The following is an 18,574-nucleotide window of genomic DNA, read 5'->3' on the forward strand; positions in this document are numbered from 1 at the left end:
TACCTGCATCAAGAATAAGAACGCCTTCTCCTCCCTTGTCCACGTGTGTACTCACCATTGCCCCATCTGTGAGCCCCACCCTTCTATAGAAGTAAATTGCCTTGCTGAGAAAATTTATATTTGAGTGATACTTCTTTTGGCACTGAAAATTTACATATAACAATTTTTAGAATGTTTGGTGTCTTTCAAAACTTTTAAAAGTTTATTATATGCATTATCTATGAAGTAGGGACTCTTATCATCTCCCTCCTACAGTTTCAGATAAGGAAATTGAACTATAGAGGTTAAGAAACTGGAGCAAGAGAGCTACATGACTGAGCTGGAGTTCAAAATCAGAATCTGTCTTCAGAGCCAACTGCTTAACCACTCATGATATTTGCCAGTGGTGCTTGATTGAAAGTTACAAGCTCATATTTAATTAACAGATTTTATTTTTCTACGTAATTGTGGTTTGGAGATTTACAGTTATGCTGCTGGGAATGAGGCAGATTTGACAGCTGCCATTTTGGCTAGGGAAACACTCTCCACAGTTGGAAACACAGTGGTGTCAAGGCCAGTATTCCAGGTTTGATCCTCTCCCTAGCCAGTTAGCTTCATGGAGGAAAACCATTAGTGAGGGCTATGAACCACAGGAGAAACTGGACAAGGAGTGCGAGTGGATCCCTGTAAACCATCTTCACCACTGCAGGTTCTACTGATGATTGGGCTCCTCCCATAGTTTATAATCAAGGAAGACAGGTCCTGCTGGAGCCAGCAGCCTCAAGAGCAGGTGGTGCAGCAACAGGCACTGTTCCTCTCTTGCAGGTTGCAAGTGGGTCTTCAGGAAGTCAAAACAGAGACAGCCCCCAGGATTAATCCCATCAGGATTAAATGTAAAAGCTAAGATCTACTGGGCAATCACAATGTGTCAGGCAGTAGGCTGAGTATTTTATGGCCACAAGCTTATTTTAAAAAATCACAATAACTTTATGAGACAGCTACTGTTGTTAAACAGTAGCCAGCCCTTATCCAGGGGAGATTCATTCCAAGACCGTTCTTAGTGGATGCCTGAAACTCAGGATAGAACTGAACCCTATACATACATGTTTCTTCTTATACATACACACCTGTAATAAAATTTAATCTGTAAATTAGGCACAGTGAGAGATTAACAACAATTCAAGTATACTAAAATGGAATAATTGCAGAGCTTATATTTTGCAGTGAATGCCAAGAATGAAGTACTCAGACAGTTCCTGCTGAGCGGGGAGATAGGGGTAGCTCTTCCCAGTGAGTCTACCTCAGTGTCTGTCCACCAAGTATTTCTTGAAAGGGCTTGTATTAACTACAAACATCCACTAGATGGTCATTTGAGGTGGGTTGCTGAGGCACCTATGATCTTGTACACACTCAAACTGCATTCTCAGGAGGCTGTTTTCAGCATTCCTTATTACACAATACACTCTACTCCCTGTCCTGTTTTCAGGGTCAAGGAGTTTCATTCCCATGCAAATAACATACACAGTGCCTCAGTATTTCCATACCATAACCTCAACTCAAAAGCCATGTGCATAAGCTTAAATATGTTGCCATGCACCCCCTACAGTAATTATAGTGATATACTGTAATGAAAGTTTTGTGAATGTGGTCTCTTGCTCTCTCTCTCAACATCTGTTTTACCGTATTCACACTTCTATTTGTAATCTGTCCGTTTTATAATCAACGTGGCTACTAAGTTGATTGGCTACTAACAGCCAGTAATATGGACAGTGTGGTTATGCTGGGCACAGGAGAGATTCACATCCCTGGCAGGATGGAGTGGGATGGCACAAGATTTCGCCACGTTATTCAGAATGGTGCGTAACTTAAAGCTTACGAATTATTTGTTTCTGAGATTTCCTGTTTAATAATTTTGAACTATGGTTGACTGCACGTAATTAAAACCACAGAAAGTGAAACCACAAATAAAGGAAGACTGCTGTACCCATTTTGCAGATGGGGCCTTAAAGACCTAGGGAGGTTAAGTAACAAGTGCTAGGCCAGTGCTTCTCAAATATTCATGAGTTTATGAATCCCCTGAGGACCTGGTGGAAATGCAGATTCTGACCTGGCAGGGCTGAATTGAGATTCTGCATTTCTAATAAACTCCCAGGAAGTGGTACTGCTGATGGTTGAGGTACCATGCCGGTAGCAAGGCCCCAGTCCTACAGCTGGTAAGTGGCAGAGCTGAGATTCTCTTACAGGCTGGAGGAGTCCAAGGCTTTCTCTCTCCATCACCCTGCTCTGTTGTTTCCTGTTGCACCTCTCACAACCTCATTTACATCACATTCAAAGGTCAGGCCCTGGCAAGCATCCTTCCAACCTTGCGTTAAGGCTCCATAACGCTCCCCGTCCCTCTCTCTGCTCCAGACTCACCAGTCGCCTTGCCATTCCACTGGCCACCTGCACTTGCCCTTGCTGTTCTCTCCTGCTGCAGTGCTCTTCCCCATGCATGACAAAGCTTGTCCCCACTGTGCCTTTCTGATCTCTCCTCAGTTGTCTCCTCCTTGGAGAGGATACTGTCTGCAGTAGCTTCCCCTGCACCTGCAGACTGGCCCCTTTTCCCTCTTACCCTTGTCCTGCTATAAGTTTCTTTACAGCTTTAATCACAATAAAATTCTACATTTCATATCCATATAGTTTATTGTTAATAATCTGTTTTCCTCACTAGAATGTAAGCTCCATGAAGGCAGAACGTTATCCATTTTTCTCTTTTTTATCTTTAGCATCTTCAACAGTGTCTGTAACATAGTGAGGCTTAATAATTATGTATGAAATGAATAAATGAGATTGTAAATGAATGAATAACTGAATAGAATACATGCTCTAACTTCCTCATATATAACAACAAAAACACCTAACATTTACTGAACATGTACAGTGTTAGAAAATACACCAATCACTTTACCCAGATGATCCCATTTATTCTTATACAAGCTCTTAGAGCTATTATTACTAATTCCCATTTTCAGATGAGGAAACAAAGACTCAAGCGAGGTATGCAAATGTGCCCAAGGTCACACAGCTCGTAAGTGACAGAGTTAGATTTTTCACCCAGGTATAATTCCCCTGAAGTCACCAGAAAGTCTCCTATGCTTGGCACTGTGAGAGACCTCACCATGGTTTCCATGGCAACAGGTCATGTTAGTAACTCTATGCAGGATTGAGTGTAGGAGAACACTGAGCTTGGAGAAGAGGGCCTCAGCCAGAATCACAAATATTTAACCAAGGTAGAAAAGAAAAAAAGGAAAATATCTGGCTTGGTAAATTCATCCTTATTTTCTCAACCACTTTTCATTTTCATCCAATAAGCCTACTCCTGGTCAGGAGAAATGATTCCACTTGATGTTTGCTTTTAATTTTACAAAAGTGGCCTTGGCTATGTGAAAGGACACATTTTGTCATCAAGAACATGCATGTTTAACCCCAGTACTGAGGGGGTCATGCTGTTTCTTTGTAGCAGGCGTGTTGTCTTAGAGCAGAAGGAGAAAACAGGGAGCCAGGATTGCATTTTGCAACCAACGCCCTCAGCAATTTCTGGTGCATAGTGAACAGTTAAGTAGAGATAACCTCTACTTAATCTTGGAAGCAGGTTAGTGAGTTTATTTAATCACTGACAAAAGAGTATATTTTCTAGGTGGAAAGGAGAGTAGAGAAGGTATGTAACCAGCTGAAATGACAGAGACTAGGATTTAAGCTTTGGGCAGCTCCAATTACAGAATTTGCAATGCTGTTACATGAGTCGACAATGATCCTGAAAGTCCTTTTCATCTTGGGAGACAGCTGCTTGCTCTTCCTTGCCAGTAATCAGAGACATCTCCTTGTATCGAAACCTCCCATGTTCTCTGAGCCGCTAAGTTAGACCTGGGCCCCCAAGAATTCTACTAGTGTATCCACCTAGCCCAAGAAACTGAGATCACTAAGGTTTTTGAGAGTATTTTTCTCAAAGGTAAAGAATCCAGATTAAGGACTGTTGAGGTTCTCATAAGGAGCTGAAGGGGAGAAGCGCAGGGTAAAGTCACAGTGATATATTCTTAGAGACCTTTTGCATTTGATTTGTGTGGGACATGGATACTGACTGTGGTCTGACATCCAGTCTTTGAGAGGAACAGAAGTTCTGAACAATGAGTGATGTTTAAAATTCTAGTAATAATAAAATCACCACAACAGTAACAACATAGAAAACATGTTGAGCCTCCCACCCTCGAATCACCTCCCTACCTCCAAAGGGGTACCCACCAGGTAGAGAACCCAGGAGCCTCCTTTTTTTTTTTTGAGATGGAGTCTCCCTCAGTCACCAGGCTGGAGCACAGTGACACAAACTCGGCTCACTGCAACCTCCCGGGTTCGAGCAATTCTCCTGCCTCAGCCCCCCGAGTAGCTGGGATTACAGGTGTGTGCCACTATGCCCAGCTAATTTTTGTATTTTTAGTAGAGATGGGATTTCACCATGTTGGCCAAGATGATCTTGATCTCTTGATCTCATGATCCACTCACCTTGGCCTCCCAAAGTGCTGGATTACAGGTGTGTGCCATGGCACCCGGCCAGGAGCCTCTTTTTTTTTTTTTTTAGAATTTATAACTCCATTCCCTGGACAACTGGACAAGTGTGTTGTTCCTGGTCCCAGCAGAAATCAAATAGAGGGATATTTAACAAAAGGGCAATTTACAAGTGTGTGGGCAAGGCGTAGAGAAACCACAAGGGATAGTCAGGTGCCTGAGGGCCAGCAATAGCAAGGCTATTTCACAACCCTTAGTCCTGAGGGATAAGCAGTTTACTGAAACCTAAGAGTTTCGCCGACAGGGTCTCCATGAGTGAAGTACGGCCCTGGGGAAGAACATCATGAGCAGACTTTACTGGGCCCTGACCTCATCAGTGAAGGTGACACAGTCGGTATGAGGCTGAGTCAGGACTTACTCCTAGATCTGCATGACCTAAATCCTAGGCTTCTGGCCATTCCTCTCTTCTGCAGTGAGGAGAGTCCTGCTCATTGCCCCTCACGCCGGTATCAGGACATCAGTGGGATGTCCATATGATGTTATGACTGCACCATGTAGGTTTGTACTGTCTGCCAACCTTTCAGGACTTCCCTCACTCTTTTCTTTTGTGTGCTGAACCCTTGAGGTATGTGTGGGCTGCTTCTTGATATGCCTAGATCTTTTTTTTGCCCTCATCCACTGTGCCCTCCATGTCCCAGGAAGCTGAGCCCTTGGACTCCTCTGGCTTCTACTGGGATTCGGTCCTCGGAGAGGCACTGGCAGGGGTCAGGCAGGAGGGAAGAGTGGCACACTTCTTTGCATGTGCCCTTGTGTGCCAGGCCAGCAGGCTTTCATAGCATGGTTTTCTCCCCATGCCCTTTCAGTCCTAGAGACAAAAGGGCTTCCTGGGGTTCCTGCGAGGCTGTTCCCTGGGAGCTTCATTATTCCTTGTTAGTTCCCTTAACCCTGCCGTCACCTGTCAACAGGCCCTTCCTTCAATTCTTTTCAGGATCTAATGAAGTGTGTCTGTTTCTTGCAAGGACCCTGTCCTTTAAACTGTTCCTGCCTCTCCGTGAATGTCCAATCATGTCTTTAGACTGCAGCTCCTGAAACATGGAAGCCGAGTTTATTAGGGTCACTCCACTGAGCACACTGACCTCACAGTTGCAGACCCATCAAATACTTCCCTTTTGGTTTATGACAGCCTAGACCAGGGCCAAAGTCCAGGGCCTCAAGCCCCAGGCTCAGCAGAGTCGTCAGTGATTCCAGCTCAGGACACGCAGGGAACAGTTTCCTTTTTCAGAGTGCTCCTTAATAATGCACACGACAGCCGTCAGGACGTCTCACAAAGCCCAGTGACAACTCCCTGGATAGCTCTGTCATTAGAGTAATAATTTGAATCAATAGTGTAGTAAAGCTGCCATACCTTTATGTCACCCGAGAGATTAAGCAAACAATTATATAAAACATTCCACAGAAAACCCAGTGCTCCAGCCAGATGCAGAGGGAGACTGTGTGCTTGTCCCCAACCAAATGCTTTTCCTTTAGTACATTTGTTTTTGCTGCTTTATCATCAGACTCTAAATTCTCACATTCAGAAAGAATACACCTGTACATTTGCCAAATTTTTTATTCCAGCCTGGGGAACTCACCCTGTGTGAGGGAGTGAGAGTGTATGTGTTTCTCTGTTTCTCAAGCATCCCAGAATGTACAATGCCTACACAACCGCTCTAAACATAGCAGACACTAAATAAAAGTCCATGGGCGGTGGCCATGGCAGTAATGGTTTAATGACCATGGCATGACTTCTAAACATGACGGGTTTCTCCTGATAATGAGGCTTTACTTCTTTTGGCCTTTTCTTTTCTGCACATTGAGCCACATCGCCACTTTAATGGATTGGAAACGTCCATTGTGATGGTTTTATTTTCACCTTGGTCAGAGGGAGATGCAGCTGGGAGCATCTCAAGCACTGGAGACAGTATTAACTTCAGGGGGCCAGGATTTCCTGTCTCTCCGTGTTATCTGGACAGTTTTCTAACGTACTCTTGCTCAGTAGTTTGAACTTGACCATAATTACAGTCTTATTATCCTCACCAGCTTTACTTATCTCATTATCTCCTCCCTCCTGTGTTAGAGGTCAGTAGAACATCCCTTTTATTAGCCACTTAATCCTTCTATCTAGTAGTTCAACCCTGATTGATCCACTTAAGGTCCTTCTTTGTAGTTAACTTTGCTGACATTTGAGGTTCCCACCCCTCGAGTCCTTTCATTGCACATAAGCAGTCAGCTTTCTAGATCAGGAGTTCATTATCATTAATTTTATTAGAAGGAAGTCGAGTTTCATTATTGCTCAATGAGCACCACTTTATTTTTATACCCCTCCCTCTCTGCTTTTCTGGAGGTTAGCTCTTCTATCTTTGCACACTTTTTTGTACTCTTCTTTGGAAAATTTTAGTAATAGCTTGTGGATGTCAAAAAATGCCCACCTTCATAGGAAAGGACATGACCTAACGCCCAGGCATAGACAGATTGACAGAGCATTGTTAAAGTGTGTGCGTGATGAGACACAGGTATGTTCTGTAAATGACCCATTTTATTGATTTATTCAGGGTATCACTCCCGTATTCACTGATGAAAGGACTGAATCATCTCAAACCATCATTTTCTTCTACATCTAACCCTATGCAGCTTTTCCTCGGAGAACATGCTCACAATTTGTTTTTGTTTTTAACGTCCAGACTGATGATAAATTTATAAGGCACATATCGCCGTAGAACACATTCCATGCCTTTTATTTTATCTATTTTACTATCTGCAAAGATGCTTTTTATACCATTTTGATACTTCTCTCATATTTTTTAACAATCACCATTGGAATTTCCCTGCCTAAGAATGCAGGGGTCGGGGCAAGGATAAAACAGATGTTTCCTCCCTCGGCTACTTTTCAGGCTCGAGGATTGTTATAGGCATCTGTGTAGCATGCCCTGGTTGGGGAGTGGAGGCACTGAGAGAATTTGAGAGATCAAGATCACTGTGTATGAGCCATGGAGCATTTTGGAGTTATGGTCAGATATTCCCCTACTAAGAGAAATTCACAAGAGCCATCCCTGTTGCAGTCAAGCCCAGTCTACCCCATCAGCTAGGGTCAGAGTATTTGTCTGTTTTCACAGTAAAGGCATACCCAAGACTGGATAATACATAAAGGAAAGAGGTTTAATTGACTCACAGTTTCACATGGCTGGGGAGGCCTCACAATCATGGTGGAAGTCAAAGGAGGAGCAAAATCACGACTTAGGTGGCAGCAGGCAAGAGAGCATGTTCAGGGGATCTCCCCTTTATAAAACCATCAGATCTCATGAGACTTATTCGCTGTTACAATTACAGCACAGGAAAGACTCACCCCATGATTCAGTTACCTCTTACGGGGCCCCTCTCATGACACATGGGAATTATGAGAGTTACAGTTCAAGATGAGTTTTGGGTGGGGACATAGAGCCAAACCATATCAGTTGGAAAGAGTGAGATTGTAGTTTCTGGACATTTGGGTAAACTAATTATCTGAGCTACTCCTATGAAGGTATTAAGTCATATGTGGCATTTTATGCTTCTTAGGGAGCATGGATTCTCCAGCAGTGCCAATAAAGATGCCCCAGCCGTGGCAATGCCGATATCAGAGGCATTCAGGGATATGAAATTACTTTGGGACCTCAAGCCACATGGGTCTTCATGTGGTTGCTGGCCTCTAGCAGTGTATCAGGGTTCCCTGGAGTGCTTGTTAAAACACAGACTGCTGGGCCTCAGTCCAGGAGCTCCTTGGGGTGAGGCCTGAGAATGTGAATTCTGAACAAGTTCCCAGATGATGTTGATGCTGCAGATCCCAGGACCATACTTTGAGAATCACTGGCCTGTAGTTACCCTGTCCTCTAAGTTTCTTTGGAGATCTTAGAAAGGTGTTATAGGTAAATTTTTGGTGCTGCAAAGAAGTAGCACTTGAACATAAATTTCCTCAGCAAGGCAATTTACTTCTATAGAAGGATAGGGCTCACTGATGAAACAATGGTGAGCACACACCTGGACAAGGGAGTGGAAGGGGTGCTTATTCCTGACAGGTAGCCCCTACTGCTTTGTCATTCCCCTATTGGCTAGGGTTAGACCACACAGTCTAAGCGAATTCCAGTTGGCTAGTTTAGAGAGAGCAGGGGCGTGAGCCAGAGTGGCGGGGTGGGTAGTTTTGTGTGAAGGACAGTTACGGGCAGGTCAGAGCAGGTAACCAGGGGTCAAAGCAGGTGACTGGAGCTGGTAACTGGGATGAGTCAGCATGGAGCTGGGGACTGGAGGAACAAATGCGAATTACTGATTAGAACTGGTGGAAAAGGTTGTTTACTGAAACTACAAGGAAGTTAAACTTTAAAATGAGGAATTAAAGAATAAGAGAGCTGAATATACTGACATACTGATTCTTTGAAGAGAAACTTGGAGTTCACTATGTCTAACAAAGGTAAATTTCCTTGTGAGCTGGGGATATAACTAGAAGAATATGCCTTTGGGTTGGGGAAAATGTTTTCTCTTTAACTTCAATTATTTCAAATATGAAAAATTATTATAAACTAAACAGTGCTGTGCCATTCCTCTTTTTTTTTTTTTTTCCCCCCCCACAGGGGTTTAGGTATGTCACCTGGGCTGGAATGCAGTGGTACGATCTCAGCTCACTGCAGTCTCGACCTCCTGGGCTCAAGTGATTCTCCCACCTCAGCCTCCTGAGTAGCAGTAACTACAGGTATGTGCCACCATGCCTGGCTAAATTTCTTATTTTTGTAGAGTGGGAGAGGGGCCCTCTATTGTGCAGGCTGGTCTCTAACTCTTGTGCTCAAGCAATTAGCCTGCCTCAGCCTCCCAAAATGCTGGGATTACAGGAGTAAGAGTCACTGTGCTGGGCCTCAACACTCATATTTAACAATGCTAGCAGTTTGCCATATTTACACAATACTAGCTATTGCTTATGTAAGTGATTTATATGGTGTAATTTATTTACTTCTCATATAACTGCATGAGACAGGTGCTGTTATTATCCCCATTTTACAGAGGGAGAGACTGAGGCTCAAAGATACTTAATGTCACTTGCCCAAGGCCTGGCAGCTAGCAAGCAGGAGCCTAGATGTGAGCCCAGGAAGCCTGGCTTTGGGGAATCTATGCTTCTCACTACAGAAGCACATTGCCTTCAGATTTTAGTTCGTTCTTTTCTTTTTAAAAGAAAAACATTCAGATTCAGCCAAAGTTCTATCTGTATCCTACCCATGACCCCATTTCCACTTATACAGGTGCCAGTGCTCCTGAAGTTGATTGAATTTTGAGGGGAGGATTGTGGGGATCATCTTTGGGTTCTTTAATAGTAGAACTTACCATTTGGTGTATTAAGCTTGGCCATTTTGACTATGGAGAAAGGCAAGAAGTACTTCAGTAGGCAGATGGATACCTTCAACAGCTGCCTGCTTATAACCGCCCAGTGGGTTCTCTTTGCCCACTTCCTAGACAGACCTGATTTATCAAGACAAGGGAGTTGCAATGGAGAAAGAGTAATTCACACAGAACCGGCTGTGCACGAGACCAGAGTTTCATTATTACTGAAATCAGTCTCCCTGAGCATTCGGGGATCAGAATTTTTAAAGCCCATTTGGCGAGTAGGATCTTGGGAAGTGGAGAGTGCTGATTGGTGTGGTTGGAGATGGAATCATAGGGGGTCAAAATGAGGTTTTTTTTTTTTTGCTGTCTTCTGTTCCTGCCTGGGATGGTAGAACTGGTTGAGCCAGATTACTATGGGTCTGGCTGGTGTCAGCTGATCCAGCCAGTGCAGGGTCTGCAAAATATCTAAAGCACTGATCTTAGGTTTTACAAGAGTGACGTTATCCCCAGGAGCAATTTGGGGAAGTTCATACTCTTGGAGCCAGAGGCTGAGTGATTCCTAAACTGAAATTTCTAATCTTGTAGCTAATTTGTTAGTCCTGCAAAGGCAGACTGGTCCCAGGGAAGAAGGGGGTCTTTTCAGGAAGGGGTTATTTTCACTTTTGTTTCAGAGTCAAACCATGAACTAAATTTCCTCCCAAAGTTAGTTTTGCCTATGCCCAGAAATGAACAAGGACAGTTTAAAGGTTAGAAGCAAGATGGAGTTGATTATGTTAGATACAGTAAACTTAAAGTTTCTCTTCAGAGAATCAGCATGTCAGTATGTTCTGCTCTCTTATTCTTTAATTTTCTTATTTTAAAGTTTAACTTCCTTGTAGTTTCAGTAAACAACCTTTTCTGCCAGTTCTAATCAGTAGTTCACATCTGTTCCCTTGGTCCCCTGATCTGTCCTGACTCATCCTGGTCACCTGCTCTGGTCACCTGCTCTGGTTACCTGCTTTGACTTGAGTAATCCCTGGTCACCTGCCCTGACCTGTCCTGTAACTGCCTTCCTGCCAAACTACCCACCCTGCCACTCTGGCTGATACTGCTGCTCTCTTTAAAGTAGCCAGTTGGAATTAGCTTAGATTGTGCCATTTAACCTTAGCCAATAGGGGAACAACACAGCAGTAGGGGCTACCTATGTCAGGAATAAGAACCCCTTTCCCTCCCTTGTGCAGGTGTGTGCTTGCCATTGCTCCATCTGTGAGCTGCACCCTTCTATAGAAGTAAATTGCCTTGCTGAGGAAATTTATATTCAAGTGCTACTTCTTTTGCAGCACCAAAAATTTACATATAACAATTAGTTCTAATCTCTTTCACTATCATAATTTCCTCAGCTATAATTTTTGCAAAGGTGGTTTCATTCTCACCCACAGACAAAGCCAGGTGTCTTACAAAATGTGGTAGCCCCCACCTCCCCAAGTCTTTGATCCAGGGCTTCAGGTGGTCTCTCCAAGCTCTGACCCATTCTCCCTCACTGGCTGGCTCCACTTAACTCTCAGGCTACTGACCATGGCCTTATCATTGGCATCTCCCTTGATCTCTGGATGCCTCACTCATTCATTTATTCCTTCATTTACTAACAAACAGTTATTGAGCATCTACTATATGCCAAGTGCTCTCTTGGGCCCTGACAATGCAGCAGTGAGTGAATCTGAGACAAAAATCCCTACACTCACAGTACCTCCACTCCAGTTTCCTTCTAGTGCTCTCTCCCTTGCTGTTTCTCAGACTTTTCTATGCTCCATGTTCTACAGTCTAATGACCAGGCTGCTGTCCTATTAAGTCCCGCCCTGGTTCTCTTATCTTGGCCTCCACTTCTCCAGAAAGAGCCAGAGTCTAAATGCTTACCTAAGCATGAAGGCAAGCATGAGCCTCAGACTTTATAAAAAGCTGAGGTTTTTCACAACACTGGTTTGAAAGGAAAATATCCTGGGTCCCTTCAAGTTGGGAACTGCTCAGGGCAGATCAACCTCCCATTCTATTCGTCATCCCTCTGTTCACAGAGAAAGATGTGTATTCTGATTGCTTCCTTTGGAAAGAACTTATCAGAAACTCAGAAGAATGCAACTATTTGTCTCTCTCCTACGTGTGACCTGGAAGCCCCCAGCGGGGGGTGTTGCTTTGAGTTCTGTCCGCTTTTCTAGAATGACCTAATGTACTTCTTATGTATATTGATTGATGTCTCATGTCTCCCTAAAATGTATAAAACCAAGCTGTGTCTGACCCCTTTGGGCACGTCATCAGGACTTCTTGATGCTCTGTCACAAGCATGTCCTCAACCTCGGCAAAATAAACTTTCTAACTTAACTGAGACCTGTCTCAGATTTTCTGGGTTCACACTGGGTGGAAGCAGAATCATAGGTGGAAGCCCGAGCTAGAATGGTTAGTAGAGAAGCTGCTCAGTCATGGGTGAGGCAGGAGAGTGAGGAGCCCCTTGCTCTTCTTTGGCTCATGATGGTTTCTGGTGGTGCCCAAGACTCCTGCACAGCATCTCCCAATGTGACATAGTTTTGCAACCTCCACTGCACACAGCACATGCTACTGAGGTGGGCACTTTGGGTTGGGGCTTGGCCTATTGTAATGCTGAAGGTTTGGAGCCTCAGAAAAACTGCTTGCTAAATGCCCCTCACTCCCCGTGTACCCCCAGATCGCAGTCTTCTGAAGACCGAGTCAGAGCCTGCATTTAGTTATTTGTTTCCTCCTTTTGCCTGACTTCTGGGCTGCTCATTTTGTTACTGTGTTCTTTCGTTGTTGTATTTGTCACGACTTATTTTCTTTGAAGAGAAAGGGCTTTAACCCACATATTATGAGAAATTGGCTGTGACATGTGTTTCTATTTCTTTTCCAAAGAAATTTTCCTATACATTTTCTCAAAGTGTCATTAGACTCTAATAGGTTTCCCTCAATATCACCCCCCGAACCCAAGTCTGAATTTAACCAAGCATTTTCTGAAAACAAGGTGACTCTTACTTGATTCTAAATGTATTCCACTTCTTGGCAGTCTTAAGCACACAGCTGAATGCGTGCTAAGTCTAGCATGGATAATTACACCAGCTGTGACCTTTTAGAAACATGTATTTGAACTAAAGCGATGTTTAGTCACTTTTGATTGACTTAGGTTTTACTTGGTTTTTGTTTGGTAAACTTCAAATATTTGCTTCTGTATAAGCTGGTTAAACTCCCAAAGAAGAGCGCTGTATGTGGTCTGCGTTGAAGGCCCCCTCTGTGAGGTCAGTGACACCATGACACCATGTGTGCTTGTGTGCACGTGCATGCGCACACACTTGTGTATGCACGGTTAGATGCAGGCGGAGTGGCTGATGACATTTGGAAGTAATGTAGCATGACACTGCCACTCATGGGTGTGAAGTCCGAAAGGGCACTGGCTGTCAGGAGACAAACGGGAGCCATCATTGCTTTAAGATCATTCCCATGCAGCTGTCGAAGTGGCGGGAGAGAGAGAGCACTTGGGAAAAACTGCTCCCCAGTTATGCTCAGCAGCCTAAGGTGACCTTGGACAGCCTCTTAACCTTTGAGCAGCGAGCATGTGGGCATGGCCTATCTTCCAGGGCCTTCCAGTTCCATGCAGCCTCAGTGGTAAAACAACCCCTCAGATGTGGTGCAAATACAAAGACAAGTGCCCCTCCTTCTCCCCTTCGCCTTCTGTTCCTCTTTCTCTTCTCCCCCTTCCCTTGCTTCTGTGCTTCTGTTCCTCCTTCTCCTCTCTCCTTCCTCCTTGTTTACCCTGCCTTTTCTTTGTAGTTTGCAAGCACTGGAAATTCCAAAGTAGCCAGAAAAGGGGCCGCTAGAATGCCTTTTCCTGCTAGGTCTGTGAGCCTAACCCCATTTCAACAAAGCCTCCATAGCTCTGATTTCTGAATAACTGAAAGATTGAGAAGCTTACTGTAGATGAGTTTTAAGGCAACCATGCAACAAAATACATTTGGACAGTTCCACTGGGAGCCATTTCTCACCTTGCAGAAACTGACCTGCTGTGGTCTCAGCACTAACAGAAGCCTGGGGTTCCAAAGGGGACCAAGCAGCTGAGAGACGTCTCTGAGCCGTTGACCTCAACTTTGTCACATGCCTTGGGTTAAGGGAGAAGAAAGTCTACTCTCTGGGGTTCCACTATCAGCCTTAATGAGAATCTTCAAGTCTGTACTTCCTGGTAGCAAGAGGCACCCAGGCAAACCTTCCCGGCATCCAGCATCAGCCTCTGCTTGCCTCTGCTTGACCTTGATTCGAGCTCTGGTGTTTTATGCTGGCCCTGCTTAGGTTTTCATTTTGTAACTTCTTCGCCCTATATTTACTCTATCTCCTGTGTTTCTTTGGAGGTATGAAATATAATCATATACCATATAATTTAAACATTTAAAGAGCATAACTCAATAGTTTGTTTACTATGTACACAAAATAGTGTAACCATCCCTACCATCAATTTAGAATCTTTCCATAACCCTCAAGAGAAATCTCTTACCATTGACTACCACTCTATAATACACTCATCCCTCTCCCCCAGCCCTGGGGAATAACAAATCTGCTTTCTGTCTCTATAGATTTGCCTTTTCCGGATATTTCATATAAATGGGATCATATAATAAGTGGCCTTTTGTGACTGGCTTCTTTCACTTAGTGTCAGGTTTTCCTGGTTCATCCCTGTTGCAGCATGTACCAGTACTTTATTCATTTTGCAGCTGAACAATATTATATTTTATACATATACCAGATTTTTAAAAAATTCATTATTTTAGGTTCAGGGGTACATATACAAGTTAGTCCTATAGGTAAACTCGTGCTACTGGGGTTTGTTGTACAGAGTATTTTGTCATCCAGATACTAAGCTCAGTGTGTAATAGTTATTTTTTCTGATCCTCTCCTTTTTCCCGCCATCAATTAAGTCCCAGTGTTTCTAGTTTGTCCCCTCTTTGTATCCATGCACTCTCATCATTTAGCTAATCCCATGTATAAGTGAGAACATGCAGCATATACCAGATTTTATTTATCCATTTGTCGACGGACAGTTAGGTTGTTGTTACTTTTTAACTGTTATAAATTGTGCTGCCATGAACACTTGTGTACATATGTTTGTGTAGCTGTTTGTGTTTTCATTTCTCTTGGGTGTATACCTAAGAGTGGAGCTGCTGGGTCATGGGGTAATTCTATGTTTACCTTTTTGAGGTACTGTCAGATTATTTTCTAAAGTGGCTGAACCATTTTACAATCCTATCAGCAATGTGAGGGTTCCATTTATTCCTCATATTAGCTAACACTTCTCGTTGTCTGTCTAATTACAGCCGTCTTAGTGGCTGTGGAGTAGTATCTCATTGGGACCTGATTGGAATTTGAACATCTCTTGAAATTTGAATTTTCATGTGGACAGCACCCAGACCTCCTTTGTCTAGCACGCCGTCTCTCTACATCTTGCCCAGTACCCAGCTCATAGCAGTAAATGCTCAAGTCCTATGTGGATTAGATGAGGGGGGTGGTTTTCTATATTTGCTGTTCCCAGTGACTATCTTGGCTCCTGCCTCACAAGTACGATTTTTTGTTATCCCTGATCTCCTCTTACAATGTGAATACCCACCCTAAACTTTGGCTTCACATTTCTGCCTAGAATTGACCATTCCTTCCTTGAAGTCCAAGTAAGCTCAATTGTTTAGGAGTGAATGTGCTTCACATATCCCGAATACACCACAAAAGCCCAGTATAGCTCTCACATGAGTTCTTCTCACTCAGTGCCTGGCCCGCAGATGTTACCAAGAATTCTGACTTCCTTCTTCTCTATGGCTTGTGTATTCATTGCCTATGGCTGTGCTAACAAATTACCATAGGCTGTTGGTGGCTTAAAACAACATAAATGTGTTACCTTACAGGTATGTAGGTCAGAAATTCAACATGAGTCTCACTGGACTAAATTCAGGGTGTTGGCAGGGTTGTATTCCTTCTGGAAGCTCTAGGGGAGGGTCTGTTTCCTTTCCTTCTTCACCTCCAAGAAGCTACTCAGATTCCTTGGCTTGTGGCCCCTTCCTCCATCTTCAAAGCCAGCAGCATTCCATGTCATAGACCCTGCTTTTGTAGTCACATCTCCTCTGACTCTCTTTGTCTTCCTCTGTAAGGACCCTTGTGATTACATTAGGTTCACCCAGACAACCCAAGAGAATCTCTTAGTTTAAGGTGAGCTAGTTAGAAACCTTAATTTCATTTGCAGCCCTAATTCTCCTCTGCCATATAATATAATATATTCACAGGTTCTTAGGATTCGTATGTGAACAACTTTGGGAGGCATTTTCTGTATGGCACCTAAGTTTCCTTTTATCTTCCTCACTCTCCTTCCTTCCGTCACTTTCTTCTCTCCCACCTGCACCCACTACATTTTAATAGGGGAAGAAATTGAGCAGACTGTCACTTTACCAAGCATGCAGGCAGGTCAGTGGCAGTTCTGGGGTCATTACTGAAATGCCAAAGGCAGTAGAAGCTGTCTGTCAAAATCGGCCTTGTAACTTGTAGGTCTTTCAGGGTATATATTTTAATGGGCTTTAACGTCACAAGGTTTATTTCCTTGAGAATATTATGAATTTGCAAATTATAGAATGCAATTCTTTCATCCTTTAATCAGGACCATTCAAAAGGCATGTTATTCAGGCATCATACACAAAGAGGATAAATTACTGGGTGGCGCAATTGCATCCTGGAATCGGGAAGAAAGTGGAGGAAGGGCCCGAGACAGAGTCCTTTAGTGCTGTGAACTTCACTCCAACCCCTGAGTGAAGGCTGATGGGATGATGCTCTGGGAAAGGGCTTGGAACAAATACTGGGCTAAACCTTGAGAAACAAAACCTGCAAGGTGAATGGGAGAAGGAAATGGGAAGATAATGGAGTCACAAAGCAATCTAAACTTTAAAAATTTTTTTTTCCATAAACACATTTGCAAGATGACAGATGAAAGCAATTTTATTCATTCAGCTACTCTTTACTTGGGATGTGCAGTTTGCATATGTGATGAGTGTGGGGCAAGAAGATTGTAAAGGCAAAAACACAAGACAATACCCTTATTTTAAATGAACTAATGCTAACATAATCGCACCCTTATGTGCCACAGTGCCTGCAAGGGTGTAATAATGTCATGTGTGGTGTGTGAGTCTCCTTTCCAGGCTTTCCAGCACCCAATTCCTCCCCCAGATTTTGCGTATTGGTGGCACTTGGTACCCTGCCTTCTAATATAGAAGCTACAGCAGGGATATTCTCTGGAAGCAGAGAGTGGACATCTGCCCTAGGCTTGGTCAATAGGGATTGAATGAGGTCTGGAAAAAGCAATGGTGAGGATTCACTGATGCCAGCTGCAGCAGAACCTGAAAGCACAGTAATGGCGTCTTGGTCATGCCTGTGTGTTAGAAGATGCTGCTTCTTGTTCCTCTGAGACTCTCTTGGTTCTTGCGCATTTTCCAAGTTGGGTTCTCCATCTTCTCATCCATCTCGTGAACCCCAATTTCTGCTTTAAATGATGTCTCTGCTTAACATAGCAAAATCTGTTTTCTGTTGCTTGCAACTTAGAACCCTGGCAGGTATCACTGTTTATTAATTAGGAGAAAACAAACTTAGTGGTTGCTGATTATGCAGCCACTATCCTGGAACTCAAGGCATTAGGGCTTAGGGACAAGCATTTTCCTCTGCCAGGAGGGAGCTTCTGATTTACTCTCCTGCACCTGAAGTGCTTAATATCTCCCTTTCTTTCTTCCCTAACACTTCTCCAGTTCACTGATAGAACAACCAGTGAATTAACCCATAATTTAAGTAAATGTTAAATTTATCAAGGGCCTGCTTTGTATCAGGTGACTGCTGCAGGTAAAACAGTGAGCATCTTTTTCTTTTGGTCCCCACCACCCCCTTAACTCCCATCAGCTGCCAACACCTTAGTCACAGACCCCTGCCAGCTTCTGCATGCTCAGCAGCCCAAGCTTCCCTTTCACATCAGAAAACTCAGCTGGGGCCAGAAAGAGAATAATCATAAGCCTCGGGTGGACCTAGCCTGGTTTCCTTCCCAAGGCCTTCCTGAGACCCATTATTAAATGATGCTGTGGGCTGCAGGGAGCCCATGTGTCTAAATGCCACCTAATTTCTTCAGAAATGTGCCCGGCCACCTAGGAGTAGTAGAAATCGGAAAATGATTGTTTCCCTAGTCTGAAGAAAGCATCCCACAGTGTGATTGTCTCAAGAGAAAGTGCTTGTTGTGTGCCCTGAGTTTTTCCAGGAAAGCTGAATCTTTTTGGAAGCCACCCACTTTCCTTCATTTTTGCCTTTACTACCCTTATCTGAACAACCACCTTCTTACATGAAATTCTGCAATCATCCCTACCTGAAAGCGTCCTCTCCACATCCCATCAACAGCCACAATGTTTCCAAAGTGGAAACCAGTTATGAAGAATCCCTATCCCCACTCTGGTAAATGTTCCCCAAGACTCCTAGATGGAGCTACAAGGAGCATCAGGACCTTTCACCTGCAGAGCATCAGGGTCAGGTACCTACCCATCAATATGGTCTGAGTCCTGCCTCCCTCTGCTCTTGCGTGGCGCTTCCTTCTCCCTCCCTCCTTCCTCCTCCTCCCCCCTCCCTCCCTTTTCCCCTCCCCCTC

The sequence above is a fragment of the Cebus imitator genome, unplaced genomic scaffold (genome assembly GCF_001604975.1).
Source record: "Cebus imitator isolate Cc_AM_T3 unplaced genomic scaffold, Cebus_imitator-1.0 Scaffold159, whole genome shotgun sequence".
NCBI classification, from domain to species: Eukaryota; Metazoa; Chordata; class Mammalia; order Primates; family Cebidae; genus Cebus; species Cebus imitator.